The sequence below is a fragment of the Chiloscyllium plagiosum genome, chromosome 11 (assembly GCF_004010195.1).
Source record: "Chiloscyllium plagiosum isolate BGI_BamShark_2017 chromosome 11, ASM401019v2, whole genome shotgun sequence".
Classification (NCBI taxonomy): Eukaryota; Metazoa; Chordata; class Chondrichthyes; order Orectolobiformes; family Hemiscylliidae; genus Chiloscyllium; species Chiloscyllium plagiosum.
In genome coordinates, this window is record NC_057720.1 from 90578965 (window position 1) to 90599371 (window position 20407).

A 20407-nucleotide genomic window follows, 5' to 3' on the forward strand; every position below is an offset into this window, starting at 1 on the left:
AGTGAGAGTGAGCGACAGAGTGTCAGGAATACAGTTTGTTCTTGTAGTTAGGATTCAAGATGGGAGAGGCACACCTTGTGGTGGAGAAGGCAAAGGAAGACTAGGGAACTGGGGAGTTAAAAGTAAAAATACCCAGGAATTTTTTCCAGACAGTGTAGTAACAAGATCTCACTGTCATAAGTTACAGCAGGAAGGAAAAACGAAAAAAAAAGAGACAAAGAAGTTGATGTTCAGTTACCTGACACCCTGTTTGATGTAACGGTATGGGAAACAAAATCTGAACAGGCAGGGGCTCAGGCAGAGATGTTTAGTCCCAAAACGCTAATGGATGTAGAACACACACACACACACATACACACACATCCCCCACACACACACACACACACACAGAAAAGGAATTTAAATATATTGTTGAACGTTATTAGTTTAAAGATAGAATCCTAAAATTAAAATGGAGCCCATGACAGGCTAGTGCAGAAGGGAAATGGGCTGAGGTGCACCAGATTGTGTTACTGGTAACAGACAGTGTTACGGGTAGTACACAAACTAACTGTAGGTGGTCACCTAGGTGTGTGGAAGACTACACTAAGGTACAGAAGCATTTCTAGCGGCCTGGAATGCACAAGGACATGGTTAATTTTTGTTGTACATGTCAAACATGCCAAATGGTAGGTAAGTCACAGGCAATAATAAAACCAGCACCTTTGTCGCCAATTCCTGCATTCGAAGAACCTTTCACGAGGGTTATGATTAATTGTGGAGCTCCTCTTTCTAATGTAAAAGTGGAAACCAATATCTTCTGACCATGATGGATGTGTCTTCCAGATTGCCAGAGGCAATTCCATTACAGAGTGTTAAGGCAAGAAGGGGGTGGAGAGGTTGGTAGCTTTCTTCACTCGCTGGGGGCTAAGCAATCAGATTCAGTCAGACCAAGGGTCTCATTTTACCGCTCAGCTGTTCAAGGAAGTCATGGATAGCTTAGGTATTCAGCATTTAAAATCAAGTGCGTCCCATCCTGAATCCCAGGGAGCCTTGGAAAGTTAGCATCAGACGCTGACAGCATACTGTCAGGATTACCCGAATGATTGGGATAAAGGTGTCTCATTAAATTGTTTGCCATCGGAGATGTCCCAAGTAAATCAACTCAGCTTACGTCCTTTGAATTAATATTCGTACATGAAGTGAGAGGTCATTTGAAATTAATTAAATATAAAGCGAAAACATCGAAGTCGGCGATGTCACACTTGGATTATGTATGTGAGGTGAGAGAGAGATTAGACTGAGTAGGTGTGTTAGCTAAACTGCACCTGAAGAGGGCACAGCCTAGAGTGAAGCAGGTGGCAGATAAAAACTCTGAAACTTTGAGAATTTCCCGTGGGGATGATGTATTAGTATTACCACCAGTGATAGGAAATCTCTTCAAAGCCAGATTTAGTGGCCCCTTTCAAAGTAAAAAAAAATGCTGAGTCAGTTAAACTATCTGGTAAAGATACCGGACATGACAAAAACGTTATGGAGTATGTTATGTGAATGAATAATGCACCATCCACATTTAGCACGCAGGAACAGAGTTGTGGCCAGAGGAACAAATTGTGTAGTTTATCTGTATGATGCAGAGATCTTTAGCAAGGATTGAAAGCTCACATATTACAGGTGGCAGAACATGTTGAAAAATTACAAGAAGCAAAACTGGTAATAAACTTAAAGAAAACAGTATTCGTGAAGTTAGAGGTGATGTTCTTGGGACATTACATTGAACGTGGAAGGTTGATCCCATGGAAAACAAAGATGAAGGGCTTTGAGGAATTTCGATGACCATCCTCGAAGAAAGAAGTGCATCGATTTTTGGAACTGAGTGGATTTCTATCGGAAGCTTATTGCAAACTTCAGCAGTGTATTGGCACCACTGCTGGATTTATTAAAGAAGAACACAGAATTGTGGTGGACAGAACAATTCCAGGAGGCATTTGTGAATTTTTAAGCAGGATTAATCACTGCACCAGTTTTAGCTACACCAAATATTTTGAAATCCTTTGAAAATTGTGTTTGATGCTCGAGAATAGGGGTTGGAGATGTATTGATACAGTAAGATGATAATGGAATTGAATGGCCAATTAGCTACTTGTCGAAAAAACTCAATATCCATCAGAAAAAAAAACAAAATCTCCATTATTGAAAAAGAATGATTGAGTTTCGTACTGGCCTGACAATATTTTAATGTTTATATGAAAAACAAATTGTTGGAGATGGTTGTGGACAACGACAAATCTTTCGCAGTTTTTGGAATATGTAAAGACCAGAATATGAGACTATTTCATTGGTATCTTATGTTACCGACTTTAAACTTAAAAAATGTACATGCTGTGGGTCCTAAAATGTGATAGCAGATGTGTTATCGCAGATTTAAAGGAAAACGTTTTGATAAGATTTGACTTATTCCAGTGTTATATAGGTGTGCAGAATTAATATGAATGGTATAACTGAGATTAATCCTTTTGTATTTCATAATAATGGGATTAAGAATTAGAGGAAAAGGAATGATGAAATCTTTTCATTCTGATGGTTCATTTTCTTTTCTGAAGGGGGGATGTGTTGTGAAGCCGAAAGCATGTCTGGTCATTTTAAGACAGAACGGGTTTTGCTGAATAGAAAGTATAGCCACAGATGCCAGCTGAAGATCAGGTTGTTCCACATGTCACCATTAGCTGGGAAATGGATACCTGGGTTTTTGTTGCTGTTTTGACAGCAATTCAACTGCAATCAAAGAGTTTAAATAACGCTCAGGATACTAGAAGCCAACGGGATTTGAATATTATTGTTTGCACTCTTGGAACGCAATCCATTTATGAGAAATATTGTATCATGGGAAGTACATAAACCCAGCATTTTGAACACTAGAGGGAGAGCCACTGCCATCCAACAACAGAGTAACTGCTGTAGAGCAGGAGTGCTATCTGGCCATCTCAAACACTCTCTGTCAAAGATACATGTGCATGTCAAACCTACCTTCAGTAAAAGAAAAATGACCCAGGGAGATCAGCAGCTGGAAGAGTGAACACAGTGGGGAAGATGGAGACTGTGTGGTCTTGAGGTCGTAATGTTTAATATGTGGGTAGTTGGAGCAGCATATTTTTACAGAGTTGGAGTGAGATAGTAAGTAGCTAAGAAAAGAGGAGCTTGTACTTGTGAATAGTTGTTGTTTAGTGTTCACTATTAAAGTTAAGAAACTAAGTTGTTAATTTTTGTTTAAATAGTGGAATGTAGGAGATCTGTCTCACTCATATTTTAACAGATTATTTGGTAATGCAAGCTCTTCTGGGTGTTTAGTTTTAATTAACAGAGGAGTTCGACTCCACCTTGCAAATGTCCATCCACGTTAACCCCATTTCCCTGCAGTTGGCCCATATCCTTCTCGTCCTTTCCTATCTACATATTTATACAAATGCTTTTGAAATGTTGTTAATGTACCCCCTTCAACCACATCTGCTGGCAGCTCATCCATGTACCAACCCTCTGCGTAAAGAAGTGGCCCCTCAGGTTCCCTTTTATTCCTTGCCCTCTAACCTCAAACTGATCCCCTCTAATCCTCAATTCTCTAAATCTTGGAAAAAGACTCAGAACATTAACACTATCAATACCCCTTGTTATCTAACACAGCTCTAACAGGCTCCCCCCCACCCCACCCATCAGTCTCCTACACTCTAAAGAAAAGGTCTCAGCTTGTCGAACCTCTCCCTATAACTCAGACCGTTGGATCCTGGCAACGTCCTTGTCAATTTCTTCTGCATCCTTCCTAATTTCATAATACCCTCCCCATACCAAGGTGACAAAAACTGAACACAATACTACAAATGAGGCCTTACCAAAGTCCTGTGTGACTGCAACATAACTTCCCAACTTCTATACTCAATATCCTGCCTGATGAAGGCCAGTGCGCCAAAAGCTTCTTCACTGCCCTGTCTACCTGTGACTCCACTCTCAGAGAACCGTGCATCTGAACGCTAAGGTCTTTCTGCCCACTACACCCCTTAAGGCCCTCCCAAATACCGTGAAACTCCTACCTTGATTTGAGTTTCCAAAATGCAAGACCTCAAATGTCTATATTAAACTCCATTTGCCATTTCTCAACCTATATCCCCACCTGATAAAGTTCCTGCTGCAATTTCTGATAACTATCCTCACTGATCACGATACCACTTATTTTAGTGTCATCTGCAAACTTACCAATCATGTCTTGTACATTCTCAACCCAGTCATGGATAACAAACAGCAAGGACCCAGCCTCCGGTCTGGCAAACATCCTTCCACTAAAGCCTCTGCTTCCTACCATCAAGCCAACTGTGTATCCAATTGGCCTGTTATGCCAGATTTCCACGTGATGGAACCTTCCAGTGCAGACTGCCGTGTGGTACCTTAACAAAGGCCTTACTGAAATCCACACAGACTACGTCTACCGCTCCACCGTCATCAACCTTCTTGGTCACTTCATCAAAGAACGCTAACAAATTTGGGAAGCTGATCTCCCACTCACAAGTCTATGCTGACTGCTTCAAATCAAACCCTGTGTAAGTAATGGGTGCACTCAATGGTGTGCTGTCCTTCATTGTAAGATGATTCGAGTACGTAAGTAAAACCATTTCTCTACTGTTGTAGAGCCTTGCTCAGAGAGCATTTGGGGCACTGTCTACAGATTTGATCTCCTTTGTAAAGAATGATCTCCTTACCACAGACACGGTTGATGGTAACATGAGGATAGAGTAAAGAAGCTGAGTGTTTAATCTGTAGAGCTGTGAGAGACGAAGAAATGGTGATGCTGAAACACGAGGAGTGGCAGCGATCACTTATTTCCAAAAGAGTCATTGATTGGGTGAGAAATTCCATACTTTACCCAGGATTGATTGGTTTGATTTCTTGCCACTTGTACCTCAGTACAGTGAAGCACGTTTTTATGAGCAGTTGAGGAAGATCATAGTATGCATGGCCAGACAGATCATAGGGTGGAAATAGATTTGTGCAGAATAAGGCATACAGGTTACATTGAACAGGACGTGCACTAGACAAGATCAACATGAACAAGATCAGCATTATTTGATGTTAGAGAGTCCATTCATCAGTCGAACCTGACTTTCCTAATAGTTTATATGCCTAAATTAAGTCTCCCCACATTATTGTGCAGTCGGCGAGTGAACCCGTACTGAACGTCAGGTTGCTCACAATCCCCAACTGCAGCCACAATGCCTTCCATCTGAAACAGGTAGCCATTCCCATCAGCTTCCGCCCTACATAGAGAACACCAGGCTGGCTTCTCGGAGATGTAAGGTGCCTTCTTGAGACTTCACACAAAACATATGGCTTCCCTGCTCACCGCTAGAAAATCACGTTCAAGTCCCATGTGTGTATCGTGAGCAACAGAGCCACGAGGAACAATGTGCAGCAATCTGTCTGTGTACCCTCTGCTCCACTTGTTCATCATGTTAGAACATCAATTAGGAGACAGTGAGGACTGCCTATGGTGGAGATTGGAGTAGAGAGTAGATTGCTGGAAAAACGCAGCAGGTCAGGCAGCATCCGAGGAGCAGGAGAATCCACGTTTTGGGCATTAGCCATTCATCAGGAATCAGCATCAATTACCTCATTCTGTCCCTTTATAAGTACGTAGAGGGGGGAATGGCCTCCTCCTGTCCTGTGTAAGTGACTTAAGGGGCTGAATGGCCTCCTCCTGTTCCTGTATAAGAGACTCAAGGGGCTGAATGGCCTCATTCTGTTGCAGTGGAAGTGACTTAAGGGGCTGAATGGTCTCCTGTTCCTGTGTAAGAGACTCAAGGGGCTGAATGGCCTCATCCTGTTCCTGTGCAAGAGACTCAAGGGGCTGAATGGCCTCATCCTGTTCCTGTGTAAGTGACTCAAGGGACTGAATGACTTCTTCCTCGTCTGATTGGACAGGGCCAAAGGCCTGACTGGGTTACCCCGGTTCCTGTTTGACAGCTCGATGTACTGACAAGTGTGATAATGCTGCAGCTTTAAGAAGTTATTTTGTCCTGGTTTCTTTTCAGAGATTGAATGATCGTTACCAAGCTGGATAGTTAAGACCACTGAGTAAACAGCTAGGGACACCTTGCGTTTATTTTAATGCAGCCTGAATGGGTGTGGCCAGCTCTCACAGATTAGGATCTCTGGGTTTTGGTTTCTCACTATCTGGTATCCACAGAGTTGGAAACTTCACTGGATGTATCCTGGCTGCTACTCCGTCTGAATTTCCTTTTGATACTGTTTTTAATTCCTGGATTGGAGAAATGTTTGTGACATTCTGTGTCTGAATATTCCTTTTTGCCAAGGGCTGTGTTTAAAGAATTTTTCTACATTGGAACAGGTCATTAGTAATAGTTCCTAGATCTAGTATTCTGTTAACTTGCCCAATCGAATTACGTTATTCTAAATTCCTCTTTCTTTGGTTTCATTTTATCTTTCATGTTTAAGTTGATGGTGTTTTACTTCACACCGAGTAGATTGACCAGTCACATTACATCTGGAACAGACAATTTACATTTCCATTAAAATAAAAAAAAACATTAGAGTCGAGGCTACCGCCTTCAAATATTTTCGAGGGGCTCTCGTATGGTCCATCACACTAGACTCCTTCTCTTCCTGAGTGATATGCTGGAGGCACTGAATGGGCTGTCCCTGTTTTTCTCCAATCATGTCAATGGGCTGAACGACTTCCTCATTTTCTTGTGAAATCAGCGTGAGCTGCTGAATGAACTTTTGTTATACTGAGGCAATGTGCAGTGTCCGGCAGTGCTGTTACATGAATGTTATGGACCCTTTAACAGCACACGCCTCAATTGAGTCTGGGTCTTGTGGCACATGGACACAGACCAGTTCAGGAGCTGACGGGAGACAAATTGTTCTCAACATTGTGGAATCTTCAGTGGCCATCCCCACATTCTGATCTTATGGTGGGGAGGGTGGGGGTGGGGAGACACTGATGACGCAGCTGAAGATGTTTGTAAAGAGGAAGCCAACCTGAGTATCTCCCTCAGAGGTGACCCAGGACTGAGACGATGAACATCTCCCTTTGTGCCATATTTGATTCCAAACACTGGAGAGTTTACTCTGATTCCCATTAAGTCCAGTTTTGTTAAGCTCCTTGATGTCAACAGAATTTATCCATTGCCTTGATATCAGGGCCAATCATTTTTACCTGAACCGTTGTGTCAACCTCTTTTGTTCAAATCAATATGTCGGAGCAGCAAGTATTTTCTTCAAACAGGAGGCATTGAATGTCAGGATTTCTCTTCTCAAGAGTATTAGGGTAGCTAGATGTCTGAAAGTATGTGAAAATGAGGTAGATGGATATTGACCTGTCAGAGGCACAAGTTGCAGGGAGGGGAAGCTCTGTAAAGAGAGATGAGGGGCCTTTTTCATACCCGTGCCTGGATTTTCCAATTACATTTCCCAAATCACCTCAAAGCATGTGTGTCAATCTTGAGGGGCTGAATGGTCTACTCTGTTTCTGTGCACCAGTTTACAGCAGTAAGTAACCTCCAACTGCTCCTACCTGACAAGTTTGAGGGGCTGACGGGAACACAGAAACATGGGACTGAGGAGCAGGACTTGGTCATTGGACACTTCGAGCCTTCTCCACCAGGCACTAAGATTGTGGCTGATCAGGTTTTGCCTCAACCTCACTTTCCTGTCTGTGTCCCATTATCCGTGATTCACTTCCCTGTCAAATATTTAACTAACGCAGCTTTCAATCAATGTAAACATAGAGGCACGATAAACTTCCAGTGAAGAGAATCCCTCCTTGAAAGGTGCTTTCAGAATTTTTCGTCATCCCTCTTATACAATCAGAGTCATGCAGAATGGAAACAGACTCGTTAGTCCAATCTGTTCACTCTGATCAGATATCAAATCTGATCCAGTCCCATTTGCCAGCGTTTGGCCAATATCCCTCCTCTTTCAATTACTTTTTAAATGTGCGATTGTAACCGCTTTCACCACTTCCTCTGACAGCACTTTCTGTACACACACCACTCTCTGTGTGAAACATTTACCTTCAAGTCCCTTCTAAGTCATTCGCCCTCTCGCCTTCAACCTATGCCCTCTTGTTCTGGACTCCTCTATCCTGAGGAGTAGAATGTGGCCGTTCAGAATATCCATGCCCCTGGTGGTTTTATAAACCTCTATAATGTCACACCTCAGCCTTTGCCACTCCAGGGGGGAAGCACCTCAACCGAATCAAACTCTCCCTAAAGCTCAAACCTCCAGTCCTGGAACAACCGTGTCCATGTTTTCTGCAGACAACTGAGTTGTACACAGTATTCTTAAAGTGGCCTCACCAACATTCTGCACGGATGCAACATGCCACCCCAACTTCTATACTCAATGCTCCGACTGATTAAGGCAAATGTGCCAAATGTGTTCTGTCCCACACTGTCTATCTGCGACTCCACTTTCAAGGAACTATGCACCTGTAGCCCCATGCCCCTTTGTTCCACAATACTCCCCAGGACCTTATCTTCAAGTGTATAATTTCAGCACTATTTGACTTCCAAAAATGCAAAACCTCGTATTTATCTAAATTAAACTTCAACTGTCACTCCTTGCCTCTTTGCCCCATCTAATTGTGGTCTCGTTGTACTCTGAGATAATCTACTACACCACCTTTCTGATGTAATCTGTAAACTTACTAACTATGCTTAAAAAGGTGTTGCTGGAAAAGAGCAGCAGGTCAGGCAGCATCAAAGGAGCAGGCGAATCGACGTTTCGGGCATAAGCCCTTCATCAGGAAGGATTCCTGAAGAAGGGCTTCTGCCCAAAACGTCGATTCTCCTGCTCCTTTGATGCTGCCTGACCTGTTGCACTTTTCCAGCAACACAATTTTAAGCTCTGATCTCCAGAATCTGCAGTCCTCACTTTCTCATACTTACTAACTATGGTCCCGATATTCACATCTAAATCCTTTACATAAATGATGAAATGCAGTGAACTCAGTACAGATTCATACAGCACACTGCTGCTCACAAGCATTCAGTCTGAAAAATACCCCTCTTCCTTCAAGTCAATTGTGACTAGCTTCCCCTGTCTCACATGTCACCGAAACTCACTAATCTGCGCACCAATCGGAATGTCATGAACACCTTGCTGAAGTCCATATGGGCAATGCCTACCAAACTGCCTTAATCAATCTTTTTTGTCAACTCTTCATCAAACTCAATCAAATTAATGAGACGTGATTTCCCATGCAGAAAGCCACGTTGACTAGCCCGATCAGCCCTTGCCTTCCCAAATCTATGTAAATCCTGTCCCTCAGAATGCCCTCTAACAACTTACCCATCACTGACATCGGGCTCACCGGTCTATAAGTTCCCTGGCTTTTTGGGTCACTGTTACCTTTTCCAGTCCCACTCCTTCACTGCTCAAAACAAATGTTAAATGGAACCAGGTCGGTGATATGACCGATGATATCGGTGTCAGACTGGGTCAGGGTCAGTTTTAGGAACATGTTAGGCTAGTTTCTTTAAACTGCTAAAATATCACCTTTATGAACCAGAGCAATGTTACTCAAACAATGTTGGAAAGATGAATGGCAAACTGTTTGGATATTGCAAATATAGAATCGATATTTCCATTTCTAAAAACGCTGACTGACACACACACACACACACACACACACTAAAAAAAATCTCTGCAATTTCAAGTTGAAAGAACTTGGTCCGGATATTCATGTAACTCATGACAAAAGGAAAAAATGAGAGATTGTCCAAAATGTGATTCTGCTTCTGAAGATATTCTACTCACACAGCTTCTAGCAATGGCATTTCATCCTGGAACAGTTGGATTTGGCTGAATTCCCTTTGCATTAGGCAGTGAGGAGATTCCAATGAATTCTGTTCAGGAATCCTCTATTAGGTAGCACAGTGGCTCAGTGATTAGCATTCCTGCCTTGTGTGGAGTTTGCACATTCATCCCTTGTCTGTGTGAGCTTGTCATGGGTGCTCCAGTTTCCACCCGCAGTCCAAAGCTATGCATGTTATGTGGATTGGTCATGCTCAATTGTCCATAGTGTTCAGGGGTTTCTAGGTTAGGTGCATTAATCAGGGGTAAATGCAAGGGAACAGGCCTGGGACGGTTAATCTTTGGAAGGTTGGTATGGACTTGTTAGGCCGAAGGATCTGTTTCCACACTGCAGGGATTCTATAAACATAAGAATGGTAACGATGACTGTAGAGTTCTTTATTAGATCGCACACATTGCTGTGATGAAGAACAATGAAGGAGAGAGAGTGCAATAGGCCGTTTCTTCTAGGGGCAGATTACATTTTCACCCTCTCTGAGTTGATTCACACAATAATGTCATCCCCTCCAAAACTGGATCATGTGAGGTCTCCTTGTACATTGTCCAAATTATGTCTCTATCACATTCCATGTTGCATGTAGGTGCATCATTGCTGCTGTCTTACACAGAGCCATATCCTGAGCAGAAAATGGTTTAGTTCGATTTGAAGATGTGTTTATATGTACCCGCATCATTAAAAACATAAAATGTTTAATGTATTCAGAATACCTGTATCAAAATGAATGCATTTTTTAACAAATACAGAAATTGCTGGAAAAGCTCGGCAGGTCTGTCAGCAACGAAATGCCTTTTACATGTGGTAGTTGTACCAGCCTCCACCACTTCCTCTGGCAGCTCATTCCATACGCACACCACCCTCTGTGTGAAATGGTACCCCTTAGATGGCTTGAAAACCCTTCCCATCTCACTTTCAACCAATGCCCTCTAGTTTTGGACGCCCCTAACCTGGGGAAAAATCCTGACTACTCACTCTATCCATGACCATTCTGATTTTATAAACCATTACTGCTGTGAAATGTGACTCCAATCAAACTGAACGACTGTCATTTCAGTCATCCTGGGCATAAATTCTGAAATGCAACACTGACACCTATTCTTTCTCCATCAAGTCACAATTCTAAATCTATTTTCATCATGAGACACTTCTGTGAGCTTTACACCGAGACCTTTGTGCCTGGAACTAGGGACACTAGCACCACTCGGCAATACCCATAAAGCTGTAACAGTATACTCCTGTGTGTTTGCTCATCAGCCTGTTAAGACGTCGTGTGATATATCTCTGCAACAGGCAGGACTTGAATCCAGGCCTCCTAGTCCAGAGCTAGGAACACCACCACACAAGTTCAGGAATTGGAATCAAATCCAGAGCTCTGGCTCAGAGACAGGGACACTTCTCAAAATACTACCATACCCAGATTTGGGTCATATTTTAAGTGCCAGCTTTCAGCTCAGTGTGGATTTATTATAATCAGGTTACCATTACTGAGCTACAGAAAACACTTTGTATTGTTAAACAAATGCAAGATATTTATCTGAACTGTAGGATAGTGAGGGTACGTGCTATGCTATCGAAATTAACTATGAACGTATTTAATCACAATTATCTGTTGCCTGCAATATTAGGGAAGGAAATCCTGCAGATACCCAATGAAGGGTCTCAAATAGATATTTATTACTGAACACCAGTGATGGAGAAAGAGCATAACTTCTAGTCCCAAAACACCTGTCACTCTTGCCAACTCTAACTGTGTTAGACTGTGTCTACAATCTGTCCCTCCTCTCCCTAACCACACAAGGCAAACCAAGCTCGGGGTCTTTGTGAAAATCAAGGCCGGAGTATGCAGGCATCCTGGAGAGGGGGATAGTATTTTAAAATTGAAGGCGGAGGGTGAGGTGGCAGTAATATCACTCACTGGGCTGAGGGATGGCAGATGGAGTTTAGTTTGGATTAATGTGAGGTATTGGACTTGCTAAATCAAACAAGAGCAGGACCTATACAATTAAAAGCAGGGCCTTTGGCAGTGTTGTAGAACAGAGACCTAGGCCGACAGGTATAGTTCTTTAAAATTTGCATCTCATATAGATAGTGTGGTTAAGAAGGTGTTTCACATACTTGTCTTCATTGGTCATACCTTTGAGGATCGGAATTGGGATGTCATGTTGTGGTTGTACAGGACGTTGGTGAGACCTCTTCTGGAATACTGTGTCCAGTCTGGTCATCCTGCCCGCTCATTCCATAGGCACAACACCCTCTGAGTCGCTTAGGTCGCTTTTAAATGTTTCCCCTCACCTTAAGCCCATGTCCTCTAGTTTTGGACTCCCCGTACGCTTAGAAAATACCTTGACTATTCACTTTGATATTATTGACCTTGATATTATTAAGCTGGAGAGGGTTCAGAAGAGATTAACTTGAATGTTACTGGGAAAGGAGGCATTGAGGTACAAGGGGAGGTTGGGTAGGCTGGGACTTTTTTCACTGGAGAGTATGAGATTAAGGGGTAACTTTACAGAGGTTTATAAAATAATGAGGGGTACAGATAAGTTGAAGGGCTGATGTCTTTTCCATAGAGTTGGGGATTCAAAACTAAGGGATATTTTTAAGTGCGAGGAAAAAGATTTACAAAAGTCATGAGAGGTAAATATTTTAGACAGAAGCTGGCTTGGGTGTGGAATAAACTTCCAGAAGAAGTGGTGAAAGCAGGGACAGTTACAACATTTAAAGGACATTTAGATAAGTATATGGATAAGACATCAGTTTGGATGGTGCTGTGAGCAACTGCCCTCTCCCTCCCCCTCTCTATATGTATCCCGTTGGTTTTCACGCTCTGCCAATGCCTGTGCAGTGGCGTGGCGAGGCCAGCAGAGGGTGGCATTGCATCACTTTAAGCACCACAGAGACTGCCAGACCTGCCCCACACAGAGACACACAGATACACACACAGCAACTGTTAGAACACGTCGTGAAGCTCATCTGGGTAACTTAAATGAAACATAAAGAAATAATCAATTCGCCTCATAAACTGTTAAAATATGACTGACAAATCTGCCAAATTCCACTGTTTAAATAAAAATATCGATTTATTTTTTTAACACTGAAAGTGAATATTTTACATCAACTATTCACAACTCTGAGACCCCCTTTCTCTTAACTGCTTATTACCCGACTCCAGCTCTAGAGCAATATACTGTTTCTGGGTCTGCCATCCTCTCATACCACAGGTGCTTCTAAGCTCACAGTTCAGAGCAGCATTCACCCTCTCTTAAAGGTACAGTACACACTTTCAACTTCATCACATTATACCCTGATGAATATAGGTAAGTAGAATCTATCCGATTTCTCTTGCTCTGTGGTTTGTGAATATTTCATCTACTCTGTCTCGTATGTGTCAGGATTTTTGTTGCTCCATTGACACCATGTCATTATTCGATTCTGTCCGTGGGAAGATAGCAGTATTTCACTTGCTTACACTCGTGTATGTGGGGCAGGATTTCACTTGTTTCATGGGGACTGTGACGCTACAGCAATGCACTGGGTGGTGTACACATTCCTACATGCTGGGAGTGTAAATGCTCCTGGGTTACAGATCAATGCACTGGATGGTAGACACAGCTCTGCATGCTGGGAAGGTACCTGCTCCTGGGTTACAGATCAATGCACTGGCATCGTGTACACAGTACTACATGCTGGGAGGGTAACAGCTCCTGGTTCGCAGATCAATGATCAGGTGTGGCGTACACTGTCCTGCATTCTGGGAGGTAATGGCTCCTGGTTTAGAGATCAATGCAATGGGGTGGTGTACAGCTCTACATGCTGGGAGGGTAACTGCTTCTGGTTTACAGATCAATGCACTGGGATGATGTACAAAGCTCTACATGCTGGGAGGATAACTGCCCCTGGCTTAAAGATCAATGCACTGGAGTGTGGTACACAGTCCTACATGCTGGGAGGGTAACTGCTCCTGGTTAAAGATCAATGAGCTGGTGTGTTGTACACAGTCCTACATGCTTGGAGGGTACCTGCTTCTGGTTTACAGATCAATGCACTGGGGTGATGTACACAGTGCTACATGCTGGGAGGGTAACTGCTCATGGTTTACAGATCAAAGCACTGGGGTGGTGTACACAGTCCTACATGCTGGGAGGGTATTAGATTAAATTAGATTACTTACAGTGTGGAAACAGGCCCTTCGGCCCAACAAGTCCACAGATCAAAGCACTGAGGTGTTGTACACAGTCCTACAGGCAGGGAGTGCAACTGCTCCTGGTTCACAGATTAATGCTCTTGGGTGGTGTACACAGTCCTACTTGCTGGGAAGGTACCTTCTCCTGGTTTACAGATCATTGCACTGGAGTGGCGTACACAGCTCTACATGCTGGGAGTGTAACTGCTCGTGGTTTACAGATCAATGCACTCGAGTGGTGTACACAGTTTTTCATGCTGGGAGTATAACTGCTCCAGATTTACAGACCAAAGCACTGAGGTGGTGTACGCAGTCCTACAGGCAGTTAATGTAACTGCTCCTGGTTTAGAGATTTATGCTCTTGGTGTTGTACACCGTCCTGCATGATGGGAGGGTACCTGCTGCTGGTTTACAGATCAATGCACTGGGGTGATATACACATCCTACATGCTGGGAGGGTAACTGCTCTTGGTTTACAGATCAAAGCACTGGGGTGGTGCATACAGTCCTACATGCTGCGAGTATAATTGTTTTTGGTATACAGATCAATGCACTGGGGTGATGTACACTGTTCAACATGCTGGGAGGGTATCTGTTTCTTGTTTACAGATTAATGCACTGGGGTGGTGTACACAGTCCTACATGCTGAGAGGGTAACTGCTCCTGGTTTACAGATCAAAGCACAGGGGTGGTGTACACAGTCGTACATGCAGAGCGGGAAACTTCTGCTGGCTTACAGATCAGTGCAGTGGAATGGTGTACACAGCTCTACATGCTGGGAGTATAATTGTTTCTGGTTTACAGATTAATGCACTGGGGTGGTGCTCACAGTCCTACATGCTGCGAGTGTATCTGCTCCTGTGTTACAGATCAATGTACTGGGGTGTTGTACACAGCTCTACATGCTGGGAGGGTAACTGCTCCTGGTTTACAGATCAATGTCCTGGGGTACTGTACACAGTCCTACATACTTGGAGGGTAACTGCTTCTGGTTTACAGATCAATGCACTCGAGTGGTGTCCACAGTCCTACATGCTGGGAGGGTAACTGTTCCTGGTTTACAGATCAAAGCACTGGGGTGTTGTACACAGTCCAGCATGCTGGCAGGATAACTGCTACTGGTTTACAGATCAATGTACTGGGGTGTTGTACACAGTCTTACATGCTGGGAGGGTACCTGCTCCTTGTTTACAGATCAATGTACTGGGGTGTTGTACACAGTCCTACATGCTGGGAGGGTACCTGCTCCTTGTTTACAGATCAATGCACTGGGGTGGTGTACAAAGTTGTACATGCTGGGAGTATAATTGCTTCTGGTTTTTAGATTAATGCACTGGGGTGGTGCACACTATCCTTCATGCTGGGAGTGTAACTGCTCCTGGTTTACATAATAATGAACTGGGGTTGTGTACACATCCTACATGCTGGGAGGGTTACTGCTGCTGTGTTACAGATCAAACCACAGGGGTGGTGTATGCTCTCGTACATGCAGAGAGGGTAATTGCTCCTGGTTACAGATCAATGCAGTGGAATGGTGTTCACAGCTCTACATGCTGGGAGGGTACCTGCTCCTTGTTTACAGTTCAATGCACTGGGGTGATGTACACTGTCCAACATGCTGGGAGAGTAACTGTTCCTTGTTTACAGATCAATGCAGTGGTGTGGTGTACACAGTCCTACATGCTGCGAGGGTATCTGCTCCTGGTTTACACATTAACGCACTGGGGTGGTGTACACAGTTTTACATGCTGGGAGGGTAACTGCTCCTGGTTTACAGATCAATGCACTGGGGTGGTGTAAACAGTCATACATGCTGGGATTATAATTGCTCCTGGTTTACAGATCAATGCACTGGGGTGGTGTACACAGTCCTACATGCAGAGAGGTTAACTGCTCCTGGGTTACAGATCAATGCAGTGGAATGGTGTACACAGCTCCACATACTGGGAGTGTAACTGCTCCTGGTTTACAGATTAATGCACTGTGGTGGTGTACACAGTGCGACATGCTGGGAGGATAACTGCTCCTGGGTTACAGATCAATGCACTGGGGTGGTGTACACAGTCCTACATGCTGGGAGGGTATCTGCTCCAGTGTTACAGATCAATGCACTGGAGTGGCGTACACAGCTCTACATGTTGGGAGGGTAACTGCTCCTGGTTTACAGATTAATGCACTGGGGTGACATACACAGCTCTACATGCTGGGAGGGTAACTGCTCCTGATTTACAGATCAAAGCACAGGGGTGGTGTACACAGTCATACATGCAGAGAGGGAAACTTCTGCTGGGTTACAGATCAATGCAGTGGAATGGTGTACACAGCTCTACATGCTAGGAGGGTACCTGCTCCTTGTTTACAGATCAATGCACTGGGGTGGTGTACACAGTCGTACATGCTGGGAGTATAATTGTTTCTGGTTGACAGATTAATGCACTGGGGTGGTGCGCACAGTCCTATATGCTGGGAGTGTACCTGCTCGTGTTTTACAGATCAATGCAATGGGGATATGTACACTGTCCAACATGCTGGGTTGATAACTGTTCCTTGTTTACAGATCAATGCACTGGGTTGGTGTACATAGTCCTACATGCTGGGAGGGCATCTGCTCCTGTGTTACAGATCAATGCACTGGGGTGGTGTACACAGTCCTACATGCTGGGAGTGGAACTGCTCCTGTTTTACAGGTTATTACACTGGGGTGGTGTACATAGTTTTACATGCTGGGAGGGTAACTGCTCCTGGTTTATAGATCAAAGCCATGGGGTGTTGTACACAGTCCTACATGCTGGCAGGGTGACTGCTTCTGGTTTTCAGATCAATGTACTGGAGTGATGTACACAGTCCGACATGCTGGGAGGGTACCTGTTCCTGTCTTACGGATCAATGCACTGGGGTGGTGTACACATCCTACATGCTGGGAGGGAACCTGCTCCTGCGTTACAGATCAATGCACTGGGGTGGTGTACACAGTTCTACATGCTGGGATTTTAATTAATCCTGGTTTTCAGATCAATGCATTTGGGTGATGTACTCTGTCCAACATGCCGGGAGGGTAACTGTTCCTTGTTTTGCAGATCAATGCTCTAGCGTAGTGTACACAGTCCTACATGCTGGGAGAGTATCTTCTCCTGTGTTACAGATCAATGTACTTGGATTACAGATTAATGCTCTTGGGTGGTGTACACAGTCCTGCATGCTGGGAGTATAATTGATTCTGGTTTACACATTATTGCACTGGGGTGGTGTACACAGTCCTACATGCTGGGAGGGTAACTGCTCCTGGTTTACAGATCAAAGCACAGGGGTGGTACACACAGTCGTACATGCAGAGAGGGAAATTTCTGCTGGGTTTCAGATCAATGCAATGGAATGGTGTACACAGTGTTACATGCTAGTAGAGTATCTGCTCCTTGTTTACAGATCAATGCAGTGGGGTGGTGTACACAGTCGTACATGCTGGGAGTATAATTGTTTCTGGTTTACAGATTAATGCACTGGGGTGGTGCACACAGTCCTACATGCTGGGAGTATAATTATTTTTGGTGTACAGATAAATGCACTGGGGTGACGTACACTGTTCAACATGCTGGGAGGGTAACTGTTTCTTGTTTACAGATCAATGCACTGGGGTGGTGTACACAGCCCTACATGCTGTGAATGGATTTGCTCCTGTGTTACAGATCAATGCACTGGGGTGGTGTGCACAGTCCTACATGCTGGGAGTGTAACTGCTCCTGGTTTTCAGATTAATGCACTGGGGTGGTGTACACAGTTTTTCATGCTGGGAGGGTAACTGCTCCTGGTTTACACATCAAAGCACTGAGGTGTTGTACGTAGTCCTGCATGCATGCAGGGTAACTGCTTTTGGTTTACAGATCAATGTACTGGAGTGTTGTATTCAGTCCTACATGCTTGGAGGGTAACTGCTCCTGGGTTACAGATCAATGCAGTGGAAAGGTGTACACAGTTCTACATGCTGGGAGTATAACTGTTCCTGGTTTACTGATTAATGCACTAGGGTGGTGTACACAGTCCTACATGCTGGAGCATACCTGATCCTTGTTTACTGATCAATGCACTGGGGTGGTGTGCACAGTCCTACATGCTAGGATTGTACCTGCTCGTGTTTTTCAGATCAATGCACTGGGGTTATGTACACTGTCCTACATGCTGGGTGGGTAACTGTTCCTTGTTTACAAATCAATGCACTGGGTTGGTGTACATAGTCCTACATGCTGAGAGGGTATCTGCTCCTGTGTTACAGATCAATGCTCTGGGGTGGTGTACATAGTCCTACATGCTGGGAGGGCATCTGCTCCTGTGTTACAGATCAATGGACTAGGGTGGTGTACAGAGCTCTACATGCTGAGAGTGTAACTGCTACTGGTTTACAAGTTAATGCACTGGGGTGGTGTACATAGTTTTACATGCTGGGAGGGTAACAACTCCTGGTTTACAGATCAAAGCAATGGGGTGTTATACACAGTCCTACATGCTGGCAGGGTGACTGCTTCTGGTTTTTAGATCAATGTATTGGAGTGATGTACACAGTCCTACATGTTTGGAGGGTAACTGCTCCTGGTTTACAGATCAATGCACTCGAGTGGTGTACACAGTCCTACATGCTGGGAGTGTACCTGCTCCTGGTTTACAGATCAATGCACTGGGGTGGTGTACACATCCTACATGCTGGGAGGGAAACTGCTCCTGTGTTACAGATCAATGCACTGGGGTGGTGTACACATCCTACATGCTGGGAGGGTACCTGTTCCTGTCTTACAGATCAATGCACTGGGGTGGTGTACACATCCTACATGCTGGGAGGGTAACTTCTCCTAGGTTACAGATCAATGCACAGGGGTGATGTACACTGTCCAACATGCCGGGGGGGTAACTGCTCCTTGTTTTGCAGATCAATGCACTGGGATGGTGTACACAGTCCTACATGCTGGGAGGGTATCTGCTCCTGTGTTACAGATCAAAGCACAGGGGTGGTGTACACAGTCGTATATGCAGAGAGGGTATCTGCTCCTGGGTTACAGATCAATGCAGTGGAATGGTGTACACAGCTCTACATGCTAGTAGGGTACCTGCTCCTTGTTTACAGATCAATGCACTGGGATGGTGTACACAGTCGTACATGCTGGGAGTATAATTGTTTCTGGTTTACAGATTAATGCACTGGGGTGTTGCACACAGTCCTACATGCTGGGAGTATACATGTTTTTGGTGTACAGATAAATGCACTGGGGTGATGTACACTGTTCAACATACTGGGAGGGTAACTGTTCCTTGCTTACAGATCAATGCACTGGGGTGGTGTACACAGTCCTACATGCTGGGAGTGGAACTGCTCCTGGTTTTTAGATGAATGCACTGGGGTGGTGTACACAGTCCTACATGCTGGGAGTGTAATTGCTCCTGGTTTATAGATCAAAGCACTGGGGTGTTGTATTCAGTCCTACATGCTGGGAGGGTGACTGCTCCGGGTTTACAGATCAAAACACTGAGGTGGTGTACACAGTCCTACATGCTGGGAGGGTGCCTGCTTCTGGTTTGCAGATTAATGCACTGGGGTAACGTACACAGTCCTACATGCTGGGAAGGTAACTGCTCCTTGTTTTGCAGATCAAAGCACCGGGGTGGTGTACACAGTCGTACATGCAGAGAGGGTAACTACTCCTGGGTTACAGATCAATGCAGTGGAATGGTGTACCCAGCTCTACATGCTCGGAGTATAACTGTTCCTGGTTTACTGATTCATGCATTAGGGTGGTGTACACAGGCCTACATGCTGGGAGCGTACCTGCTCCTTGTTTACAGATCAATGCACTGGGGTGGTGTACACAGTCGTGCATGCTGGGAATATAATTGTTTCTGGTTTACAGATTACTGCACTAGAGTGGTGCGCACAGTCCTACATGCTGGGTTTGTACCTGCTCCTGGTTAACAGATTAATGCACTGGTGTGGTGTACACAGTTTTTCATGCTGGGAGGGTAACTGCTCCTGGTTTACAAGTCAAAGCACTGGGGTGGTGTACGCAGTCCAGCATGCTGGCAGGGTAACTGGTTTACAGATCAATGTACTGGGGTGTTGTACACAGTCCTACATGCTGGGAGTGTAACTCCTCCGGTTTATAGATTAGTGCTTTTGGATGGTGTACACAGTCCTACATGCTGGGAGGGTACCTGCTCCAGATTTACAAATCAATGCACTGGGGTGGTGTACACAGTCTACATGCTGGGAGGGTAACTGCTCCTGGTTTAAAGATCAATGCACTTGGGTGATGTACACTGTCCAACATGCTGAGAGGGTAACTGTTTCTTGTTTACAGATCAATGCACTGGGGTGGTGTACACAG